Source organism: Loxodonta africana, chromosome 1 (genome assembly GCF_030014295.1).
Source record: "Loxodonta africana isolate mLoxAfr1 chromosome 1, mLoxAfr1.hap2, whole genome shotgun sequence".
NCBI lineage: Eukaryota > Metazoa > Chordata > Mammalia > Proboscidea > Elephantidae > Loxodonta > Loxodonta africana.
In genome coordinates, this window is record NC_087342.1 from 67,241,446 (window position 1) to 67,254,557 (window position 13,112).

Here is a 13,112-nt window from a genome sequence, read left to right on the forward strand (position 1 = left end):
AATTACGGAGAACAGAGGGACAACTGAGGCATTGCCAAAGATTGGTTGGTGAAGAATAATAAATAGATGATTGAGTCTGGATGGCATAAGAGTAAGGGCTACCAAAAGGAATATCAGAGGCTGAGAAAGGGAATGTACGAAAGCATTAAAGAGAATGTTCACAGTTCTACCCTGAACTGATGCTGACAGAAAAATGTATAAAATCACACAAACTGAAGATATTCTTAGCAATGACCTCCACATTGACCGTTTCAACCACACACTTCTCCTCCCCATCCTGACTCTCTTATGGTAAGAGTTGATTTGGGTTATTTTTGAAAGTTTCCCTTCTAAATTTCCCAACAATGTACGCTGAGCACATTTTGTCCCCTTGAAGTAAATGTGCTTTTTATGGTTCATTAAATCACCACATCTCAAGAAAGATTCAACTGCGTCCTCGCGCACGTATTAGAACCGTAATGCATCACTAAGACACCATTTTTCTTGACTGTTGCTGAACTTGATAAAGTTACATTTTCTTAAAATGAAAGATATTTTCAGAAATGAATTTGCTGAATTCTGACTCTAATAAGGTTCTGTCCAGCTTCAGGGTCTTCTACTTAAAGAGTGTTTAAAAACAACGTTTAGCCTATTTACAAAAAAGAGAAAAACAGAATTTTAAAATACCTCCATTTGCCAAAGATGACTCTGAAAGAGGTGATATACTCAAATCCAGCTATTATGAATACTTTCTGGAAGTCAAAATGTATTTATTTTGAAGGATTCACCACATTGTTGTTGTTAGGTACTGTCGATTTGGTTCCGAATCATAGCGACGCTATGTACCACAGGAAGAAACACTGCCTGGCCCTGGGCCATGCTCACAATCATTATTATGCTTGAGCCCACTGTTGCAGCCACTGTGTTAGTCCATCTCGTTGAGGGTCTTCCTCTTTTCCACTGACCCTATACTTTACCAAGCACGATGTCTTTCTCCAGGGACTGATCCCTCCTGACAACATGTCCAAAGTATGTAAGACACAGTCTTGCCATCCTTATTTCTAAGGAGCTTTCTGGCTTTATTTCTTCCAAGACAGATTTGTTCATTCTTTTGGCAGTCCATGGTATATTCAATATTCTTTGCCAACACCACAATTCAAAGGCATAAATTCTTCTTCAGTCTTCTTATTCATTGTCCAGCTTTCACACACATATGAGGTGATTGTAAATACCATGGCTTGGGTCAGGCGCGCCTTAGTCTTCAAGGTGACATCTTTGCAGCCTACTTCTGAAAAGAATTAGCCAGCGAAAACCTTATGAATAGCAGTGGAACATTCAACATAGTAGTAACATGGAGTTTCTCAGCTTTTTGCTCAGAGTTCCATCATCTACCTTCAAAAAGTGACAGTTCAGAAACTGAACACACTTAATGGACTTACTAGTCCCAGATGCCTCTAAATAGTGAGAGGCTACATCAGCCAAGTTGAGCCTTCAACTGAATATCATGAAAAAAACATTTACATGTAAAAATGTTTGTAGTACCCATAAATGATCTACATTTTTACAGAATTCAGATATTCATTTTTTTCTTTCCACACTAAACTCATGATTTCACCTCTGTCTTCATTTTGTAGGGCTGCCATAACAAAATACCATAAACTGGGTGCCTTATAAGAAAATTATTGTGTCACAGTTCTCGAGGCTGGAAGTCCAAATTATAGTATCGGCCACACTGATTCCTTCTGATGGCTCTGGGAGAGAAACTGTTCCATGCTTCTCTCCTAGCTTCTGCTGCCTCCTAGCAGTCCTTGGCTTGCAGCTGCATCCACCTACATGATCACATGGCCATCCTTCTTCTGTCTCTCTGTCTCTGTGTATCTTTTCTTCTTTTATAAGGACACCATTCACTGGATTAGGACCCATCCTACTCCAGTATGAACTCGTGTTAATTTAACTAACACCATCTTCAAAGACCCTATTTTAAAAGACGGGCACATTCACAGGTGCAGGGATTAGGATTTCAACACATCATAACAACTTCTTAGACTGATTCACATCATAACAACTTCTTAGACTGATTCATATATTTCTTATGCTAGTATTGACAGATCTATCATATTATGTCTTTTCTTTGAAATGACATTCCATGCCTTACTGCCAACAGAGCTACATCAGGAAAAGGGAAAATTTTATTTCAAAGGCCACACACATTCACTCATTCATCCATTCAGCATACATTTATTGTGCACTGTGTGTTCTAGATGCTAGAGATACAATGGTGAAAAAGATAAGCAAGGTCCTTATACCAAAGGAGCTTACATGCTATTGAAGGAAGAGAGATACCAAAGAGATAGACCAATAAATAAAAAATTATATACAGAGATAATTCTAAAAAGAAACAAATCAGAATACCAAGAGAGAAAGATGGGTGCAGGTGGTCAAAGATGGTGTCTCTGAAGACATGGTGCCATGTGACTGGAGGTCTAAATGATGGGGAGAAGTAAATCCTGAGAAGATATTAGGTAATAATGCTCCAGGCTCATGGAATAGCAAGGGTAAGAATGAGCAGACATCTTCAAGGAACACAAGAAGACCATTGTAGCTAGAGTGGGTTGAGTGAGAAGGATAATGGTAAGAGATGAGTTGGAGAGGAGGGGTGGGAATAGTAAGACAAGGTAAAGTAGAGGCCTGCAGGAATTTGGATTTCTTTTAATTACTTGATTTGCATATTCTAAAGATCACCCTGGCTGCTGTTGAGAAACGAACTTAGGGGGCTAAGAATGGAATCAGAGAGACTTGTCAAAAAGTTATTGCAAAATTCCTGATGAGGGGTCATGGCAGCTTTGGATTAGTGTGGCAAGAGTTTTTGGATTCTGAATATATTTTGTAGGAAGAATAAAGAAACTAAGATCCAGTTGAATAATGCAAATATAATAAACTACTGGGTCATGTAGTTACTTTTAAATAAATAAGTAATGCTGGAAAAAAAGAAAATTGGAAAAGAATCATAGAAAGGAAATGCTAGGTAGAAGACAAAGAGCAAAAGAACTGTGAATTTTTGAGAGTCCTTGAAGTTGAACAAGGTTGGCTTATTTGTTATATTGAAAGTCAAATTAATAACGTCCTCTTGAAGTATGTTTTCAGTATGTCTGAAAGATAGGCTCTGTACAGCTAGCAATATTTCAACATGTAAACAGCCAAAACTTGTATGATTAAATACAAGTTGACTCAATAATTATTAAGTTTTCTCATTGAACTTCTTCAATACTTGAATTAATACAAAACCTCCTTTTATTTACTCGGCCTAGAGAGGAGAATGGAGCCCTGGTGGCGCAGCGGTTAAGAGCTCAGCTACTAACCAAAAAGTCAGCAGCTGGAATCCACTAGCCACTCCTTGGAAACCCTATAGGACAGTTCTACTCTGTCCTAAAGGGTCGCGATGAGTCGGAATCCACTGGTAATGGGTTTGAGCTTAGAGAGGAGAAGCAAATTTACCCTGGTAGCACAGTGGTTAAGCTCTCAGCTGCTAAGAGAAAGGTCATTGGTTCAAACGCACCAGTGGCTGTACTAGAGAAAGATGTGGTAGTTTGGTTCCTCAAAGATTACAAACTTTGGAACCCTATGGGGAAGTTCTCCTCTGACCTATGGGGTCACTATGAGTCAGAATCAACTCAATGGCACACAACAACAACATTAGATAAAAATATTTTATACTCTAAATCTTTATAGTTTTGAATAAAAAAAAATTCCTTCTTAATTCTTCTTCTTTGATGAATTAATTACTTAGGCTCTGACAATGTGCAACATTATTGTTTTACTCCACTCTATTCAGGCAAAGGAAACCCTGGTGGCATAGTGGTTAAGTTCTACAGCTGCTAACCAAAAGGTTGTCAGCTCAAATCCACCAGGCACTTCTTGGAAACTCTATGGGACAGTTCTACTCTGTCCTATAGGGCCACTATGAGTTGAAATTGACTCGAAGGCAACGGGTTTGTTTTTTTTTCTTATTCAGAGAAAGGGAGCCCAGCCTGCAGTCTTTACTAGTTTTATGTTGTGGTGAGAGGGAATTTCACAGGAGTTTTGTGAATAATTTTAAAAGAAGAATAACTGCCAAATCACAGGGGTTTTTATTAAAAAAAAAAAAAAAAAAAAACTCTAAGGCCAAGGAGGCAATGTAGAAATAACATAAGATTTAGAGTCAGGTTTAAAGTCTCAATCACTTATTAGTTGCATGATTTTTCTGAAAATCAGTTAGCATATTTAAACCTCAGGTTCCTTCTCTTTGGAGATAATAATATCTAGAGTGTAGGAACAAGTGAGATGATGCATGTGTAAGTATTTTATAAATTTTAAAGTGCTATATAAATGTTGGAGCCCTGATGACGCAGTGGTTAAGAGCTGGGCTGCTAACCTAAAGGTTGGCAGTTCAAATCCACCAGCTGCTCCTTAGAAACCCTATGGGGCACTTCTATTCTGTCTTATAGGGTTGCTATGAGTTGGAATCAACTGGACAGCAATGGGTACATAAATATTAAAGACCTTAGGTGGCTCAAATGGTTTGCACTTGACTACTAACCTAAGAGCTGGCAGTTTGAATCCACCCAGGGGTATTGAAAAAGAAAAGGCCCACTAATCTGCTTCTGTTAAGATTATAGCCAAGAAAACCTATGGAGCAGTTCTACTCTGTAACACCTGGGGCCACCACGAGTGGGAATCGACTCAACAGCAACTAATAGCAACAACAACATATAAATGTTTGGTATTTTGATAATTTATTATCTAGATAAACCTCCGTAGTTCACAGTACAGATGGAAATGTATTAAAGTGTATTGCCATGCACACAATTGGGCCTCTAGGGTTGAGTTCTCACCACTGTCCTTGAATACCTCTCCAAACCCAAAAAAGTCAAGGCAAAAGTTGAAATAGCAAAGGAAAGGAAATCAAAGCCACATTAAAATAACAGGTTGAATAGGGATTTAAGGAATTACATAGCTGGAGGTTTAGGAATGATCAGCAAACTTTCCCTTTGAAGGAGCAGAGAGAAATATTTTAGGCCTTTGGGCCATATGGTGTCCATTGCAACTACTCAATTCAGTTGTAGCATGAAAGCAGTTATAAACAATATGTAAATGAATCAGCGTGGTCATGTTCCAGTCTAGCTTGGAATGGACACTGAAATTTGAATTTCACATTATTTTCATGAGTCACAAAATAATCTTCTTTTGATTTTTTTTTTTCCATCTTTTAAACATGTAAAAACCATTTTTAGCTCATGGGCCATAAAAAACAAGTGTTGCGCTGGATTTAGCCTGAGGGCCGTGGTTTTGTAATTCCTGATGTAGTCCATTTATCTCTCTCCTGTATTAACTGGTATTAATCATGAGGGACAACCCGAACCTACTAGCTGCTAATTTATTTAACAGGGATATTTGAGAAGCCAGGATAATTAGAACTCTGTGGTTAAAGACTAACATCCAAAAATCAAATAATTAAAACAAGAAGTTCTACTTACACAGACAATTTTTAAAATACTTCACTTAAATAAGGAGTTTGACTTGCAAACACTGTCCATAGTAAATCAAGACTTATACTGGACTGTCACTGACAAGAAAGTCTAGCTAGATTAAGAAGTTTGCTAATTGACACATGTAAGTTTATAGCAGATAAACAGAGATTCAGTTGTAGAGCACATAGACTGTGTCGTTATGCACAGACAGGCCAAGTTCACTGTTGCTAAGAATCCTGTCAGATTAAATCAACCCGCAAATATATAACTGTGACATCTTGTTCTCATTGGTACAGTGCGTGCCACTATAGTCATTATCTCAAAGCTCTTTCACTTTGAGGAGCGTCAGTGTTTAATTATATTCTTTTATGAGACCTCATTTGTAGACATCATCCTCTTTCAGAGTTCGCTTTGCTGAGGAAAACTAGGTCATTATTCTTAAGACTGTCCCCAGTAGTACTGAACACTAAGCCTTTCAGCAGTGTCCTTTTAAATAGGGCATCTTGTAGAACCAAAACTCCATGTTCTTGCTTCAAATCCTTGAGCTGTAAATTGACAGATGGTCTCATTTCCCAATTCCGATAGGCCTTCACTATCCTCATCAAGGCCCAGGAGAAGAAAGAGAAATTGATAGTTCTGTGGTCTCTTCATTCTAGCAGGTGGATCATATTCTTCATAGCAAATGGGATAACCAATATTTTACCTTGATATTTCAAATAAAAAGCTACAATTATTTATAATGTGACGATAGTTTTGTAAAAGCCCTGTGAGGAACAGAATTTGGGTTAACATATGAGAGTTGCTAAAGACCAGAGGCAGGCAAACTATGGCCTATGGGCCAAATTTGACCCTCTGTTTTAATAAATAAAGTTTTATTGGAACCCAGCCATGTCCATTTGTTTATGTATTCTCTGTGGCTGTTTTTATGCTACAACAACAGAGCTGAATAGCTGTGACAGAGGCTGTAGGGCCTCCAAAGCCCAAAATATTTACTGGTTCTTTAACCAGTTCTAGAAAAAGTTTGTTAACCCCTGCAAAAAACTGAAAAATTATAATTTCAAAAAATGAACTAAGCACATTTTGACAACACTCAAGGAGTTTTTCAGAATTACATTTTAGCATGTTATTTTTGCCTTAAAAATGAGACATGATACCTAAAATGCTTTTGTTCCTCTTTGCTCATCGAGATTAACACCATCTAACATAAATACTATGTATTGAAATACTAGTAGTATTTCAAAGAAAACACAAAGTTTTTTTCTAGGTGTATGCATATGGTGTATTTTTGTGTGTATGTGTGTGTTTAATAGAAACAAAACATCTGAGTTTTTTAATCTTAAATTGAAATTGGAGGTATACACTCATGCTACCAAACAGAACACACCCAACCTGCATAGGCCTGACAGTTCATCAATAAAAATCAAACTTGAGAGGAGATGATACTTCATATGTAAGACCTTCTTTAGATGTGTGGTTTGAAGTAACCAATACCCTTTCTCTTACATGGACTTCATACTTTCTTAGAATCACTTCAGGGTATGTATCATAGTATATATTACCCTTACCCTTGTCCGTATCTTCAAAAGTGGTATGAGGAGCTACCCGTGAGAGGAATGTCATGGGTACCGAGGAAATAATCTTTTACATAATTATATGAGTTAGCCGACTGCTTTGTCCTTCCTTGGAGATGGTCAACATGTGTTACAATCCACATACAGAAAATAACCTAGTTCAATAGAAGATTGAATTCAGCCAAGAAACTACTGATCTTTGTTAGCTAAAATCATATGTAGTTGTTTTCTTTTATTGTCCCTAAACTATTTTTACATACATACATTGTTAAAAAGCAACACTGACACCATCTGTCCTGGTCAATAGACAGTTGGAAGTAGGGCTTCATCTGTCAGTTATTAAAGTGGTAGTTTTAAGACTGGATGCATAGGAGATCCTTAAGAGTTCCACAAATGCTGTTCTAGTTCTAAAAAGAAACTTCCCTAACTAGAATCTATGCACCAATGCCAAATTAAATATTGTGCTGAAATGAAGCATAAGGAAATAACGGAATACATATGCATCTTTTCTAGAACTTCTGATTTTTTTTATCATATGTCTTTTTCTTTTGAAAGGCCAAAAGTAATCCAAATACCTATCACCTAACTTGCTGGATACCGTCATTAATTATGATTTACTTATAAAGGTCCTCTGTTGAGTGAACAAGAGCCCAGTATATGGAATGGCAGCTCGATTTTCCTTCTTTTGACAGCTGTTAACAATAAGCTATGATATCATCAATCATATGAATTCTGCTGTGGTATTGTGTTCTTCCTTGGGTGTTCCCAGATTTCACCTGATAACTTTTTTTAGGAACCAAACTATAAACACTTCCTTCAGTGACTGTAATGAGAGATACAGTTATAAACCCAGGAGACTAAAATTGATTTAAAAAAAAAAAATCTCTGCATTCCCTCTTTCTCCAACTCAACAAAATTAATTATTCACCATAATTTCCTACAAATAGAGGAAACCAGTAGAACTACTAAAAGCTGGAAAATATCTAAATTTAATCACCCAGAACTGAAAAAAAGAGGAATTTTTGGAATAATACTAAATTTGTTCTAAAATAATATATAGCAGTATAAGGAAACATGCATTATTACAAAATTGAGCAAGATGTAATAATCTACACAGGGGCAATTAAAAAAATAAGTGGGCATGGAAGTTTTATCACTTTAAGAATAATGAAGTATTTTATTAACAATTTCTAGTAGCTTTCCATTTATACATTAAGCAACAATGAAGAAAATAGTTTTGTTTAAAACAATTACTTTGATAGGCATTTCCTTCTACTTAGGCTATTTCTATTTTTCTTTGTGAATATCTATACACAATCCAAGAGTGTGGAACCCATCTCTCTATAAAATGTTAAAGTATGTGCATGTTTGTGTGTGTGTGTGTTTTCTAAGCTACTGAATATTTATTTGGATTATAAACAACACAAAAGCATAAAGGACCCTGTCACGTTTTAGCTATATACTGGATTTGAATTTGGTTGAGTGATCTTCAATTCAGTTCAGATTAAATCAAATTATACCTTATTATTAATTATTAGCACTCATTGCAAGAAAAGCATTATGAGAGATGTTGCCAAGAGCTTTGTGAAGGCAACTAGCTAGTTTCACCACACTTGTTTCCACTTCTTCCTGGGCAAACAACTAGGGTGCATTTTGTAGCCACGCTGGCAATTATGTGTGGCTATATGATTGACTTCTAGGCAGTTGAATACATATGGGTGGAAGTAAGGGACTCTATTTCTAGGCCTGGTGGATAAAAACCTCCCAAGTGCAATTCTCTATGCTCTTTGCTCTTCCACGGTAACCTTGGAAGCTATCATTGAATATGGTGGAACCCCAAGATGGAATGGCATCAGCTCCCTGAATCATGGAAAAGAGTCATCTTCCAACTGGGAACAATCATCTTGGACTTAAGGTAGGCAATCAATAAACCACTGATATTTGAAAGTTTATATATGAGAGCAACCAGAGTTACCGTCATTAGTGCAGGCTTGAGCTAATTTAGACATGATTCTGAATTATTTTTAAGTCTGGATACTAACAGATCTATTGAAATGTTGGAGCAAAGTTATTTTTTAATAATTTCCACAAAGTAACGCATGTCACAGTGAAAGCACATTTCTCTATAACTGGCTAGCTAGATCTGATATAAGGAGTTTGAAAAGTTTCAAGAATAAAAGTAACAAATAAAACAAAGCTCATGGACTCATTTATACTACCAGCTACATCAGCTTCCCATAGCAGAATATATTGGGAGAAACTTTAGGTTCTTACATACACTGCTTACACAGTGAAGCCTGTGAGAGCAAGAACTCGATCAGACTGCCTTGTTTTTTCTGGGCCTCACAAGTTTTCCGCCTTAGACAGCGTACCGTCTCACCACTTTTCTATTCCTCGTTTTAGTGGAAAATACTTGCATTTTCCTTCTCTGACAGGTTTCTGCCTTACCCAGCATCTGGCTTTTTGTAGGTTTTACTGGATATGCATCTGAGAATCTCACTGAAACTTAACTTCTTATGTGCAGAAAGAAATGACTTCCAAATGGGTGGTTTCCGATTCTATGTAATTTCTGTATCGAAGCACAATTGGCCTCCTTTACTCAATTGGGGGTAGAGGCCATGAGGGAAGTAGAAATAAAAATCACAAATATTCACATTGACTTAAGTTTCAAGATCAAGTCCCCTTGTATTTCAAGCCTACTGTATTGCTGTTCATGGAAAAATACCCCTTCCTGAACATTACATCATCCCTTTTTTCTCTGAAAGCACCTAAGAAAAAATTACAGAGAGAAATTAGTCATAGAAAACAATCTCAGCAAATTTATGTTAAAAACGAACAAACAAAACCTGTTGCCGTCGACTCACAGTGACCATACAGGACAAAGTAGAACTCCCCTATAGAGTTTCCAAGGGGTGCCTGGTGGACTCAAACTGCCGATGTTTTGGTTAGCAGCCATAGCACTTCACCACTACGCCACCAGGGTTTCCAAATTTACGGTGGCATTGTGCAAAATGTGACAGTGTCATAGGAGACCCCACAATCCCTTTGGTGAATTTGATATAGAATTATTTTGTGTAGTAGATAACTTTGGGAGTGCTGCTCAACTCGTGGCCTGCCTACTCTGACGATGTACGTCCATCCCATTGGTAGGGGTTTGCTCCCAGGATTCATATTGTACAGAGTGCCTCCACTCCTGACCACAGTGCATGGGATCAGCAGGGCAAATAAGATTCTCTCTTCAGGGATTATGACATTTAGATACGGCAATCTCAGTAAGCATGGGCTTTTGGTAGAAATGGTGACATGTAAACTCCAGTGGCCATGTGTCCAAACCCAAGTGCAAAATATTGCCAGTCTTCAGAGGATAGTGCTTCAGAGAGGAGAGAATCTAAGCAGAAGAGAGACAGCGTGACTGACAGAGACAGAGAATGAATGGATGTAAGAGAAAAGCTTAGGTTACCAGTGACTTGCCTCTTCTGCTTATAAACCCTCCTCTGGAGTATATTTAGCTTTTGGATTGACCCAGAATAAAGGTTAAAAATGAACAGCAAGTTCAAGACTCCCTAATGCAAACCTGTTCTGGCCAGAATTAAATTGTTCATTATGCCTTTAATAGGCTTTCCTCTTTCAACCATCTCCCCAGCTCTGCATAATATTTTTCCTCGGCTTTACTAATTTCTCGGCCAGTCATTTCCTACTTATCTGTAAAGATCTAGATCAAGTATCACCTCCCCTGTGAAGTTTTATTGAATTCTGTTAGACAAAGTTAGTCATTCCTGCACCTGTGTTTTCTTGGTACTCTCCACATTCCTGAATTATAACTATTTGCTTAGGCACCTCTCACCCATAAAATTCAGAGTACTTGTGGGTAGGACTGTAATGTACTTTTCTTTCCATTTCCAGCAGCTAGTAGTGTCTGGCATATAGTAACCAAAAAAAAAAAAAAAAAAAAAAAAAACCCAAATGCATTGCAGTTGAGTCCATTAGGGCTCATAGAGACTCAATAGGACACAGGAGAACTGCCCCCAAGAGTTTCCAGCTCTGTAGCCTTTATGGCAGCAGACTGCCACATCTTTCTGCAGCAGAGCAGCTGGTGGGTTTGAACCATTGCCGTTTTGGTTAGCAGCCAAGCACTTAGTCACTGTGCCACCAGGGCTCCTGGCATATAGTAAAAAACCCCGTGCCCAGTGCTGTCGAGTAGTAGGTACTCAATAAATATTCATTAAATGAATGTAGTGAATTTAGTTAAGGTTATTTCCTCAATGATGTCTTAAAACACCAAGGACACTCTTAAAATGCTCTGAATATCCTCAGTCTTGTAAAGAGAACTTTCCTTCCTAAGGGAAAACTTACTAATGGGCCTGTCTGCCTCCTTGCCCTCTGCTCAGAGTCACTTTGAGGCAGGATCTTTCTAGAATATTGTTATCTTTCAATTAATACAATTTTTTCATAGGAAGTGCCTCAAGTCTGCCTAAAGTGAGGATCACTGGTAAATGAGGCTTTTATACTCCAAATATCACCCCTAGAGTGAGTTTGCACTTAGAGAAATTATGCAGAAAAAATTACTTAGAAAAACTTCAAAAATTACTCTGATTTAGTATTAACAGGAGGCAGTCTACTCTATTGTTCAAATTCACAAGGTGTATTAGTTATACCATGAAGCATCTAACTGCTTTGAAGAAAAGTGTGAATTGTAGTGCAGGCTTTTTAGAGGCCCAGAAAAGCGTAAAACATATTATCAGATCAGAATAGTGAGCGAAATAACTTAAGTCTCCTGAGTCTCAATGGTACTAGCTCTCCCTCTGCCTCACTGGAACCCAGATTCCCATTCTCACTATTCTGAATCCAGGGGTAGATACCTACCTGAAACCCATGGGTGGCATGTGGGGCTATAGAGATTCCACTTTCTTCTTACTTCAAAGGGGCATAAGCTCTTGGCTCACTAGATTTTTAAATACCTGCAAAGGAAAAAAGGAAGGAACAAAATTGAAGACATTTTTGTGTGAGTATGTCTGTTTCTTTCTGTGTGTGTATTTGCAAAACTATATGTGTAACGTGTTTATGATATATATGTATAGGTATATACACACACACGCACGTATATATATTTATATATACGTATATATATTTACATATATACGTATATATAAATGTGAAAGGGCTTTTCTGATGTTTTTCCTCCAACCTTTCATAAGGTGAAGTTTCATCAACACGTCATGTGACTCTGTAGGAACCTCACTGAACGGGTCTGACTCATCGTCTGGGAATTTTAAATAGGCATGTGCTTCCATGAGAGTTAATACTTAAAAACACACATACACACAAACTGGCAGTGAAAGAGAGAAAGAAAACACACACACACACACACACACACAAGTGAAACTTTTGCTTGGCACAAACACTCGGGTCAGAAACTGGCCACTCAATATTTCACAGTTAATTACCAGGTGGAATTACATTTCGAGTGAAGGTGGTGGCTCAGCGCTCAGGGGGCAAAGGCAGTATATCTACCGTTTAGATCCTTAAGTTAGCCAGTTTGGATTAAGCAGTTAAAGAACCTGCCCCTGAAATAGTTGACCCTGATTCCCCTCCATGATAGCAAATTTTTCTCCAACCAAGGGCTATGTCTGCCCACTAGTGGTGAGAAGGCAGAGCTTGTATCCAGATGTTCCCCAGAGGATTTTATGCCAAGTTCCATTTGGACTGGTGTGGAGATGACAATGGTTACCCAGTATGATTTTTAAGCAAGGATTTCCGGACATTCAACTAGCATTTTGTCCGAAAAGTTAATAATAATAGCTCAGGCTAAGTCGATTTAAAAGAAAGTTTTGTGTTTTTTTTTTTTTTGCCAAAGTTACTTAAAACACTTAGTGATGAAGAGTAAGCTTCAGAATAAGAACTGAAATTACTAATCTATCACCAAAGATCAGCTGTGTCATAATATGCAGTAGACAGCCCTTGTGGTGCAGTGGTTAAGAGCTTCACTGCTAATCAAAAGGCGAATCAACCAGAATCGACTTGATGGTGATGGGTTTCTGGTTTGAGAAAGCCGGTG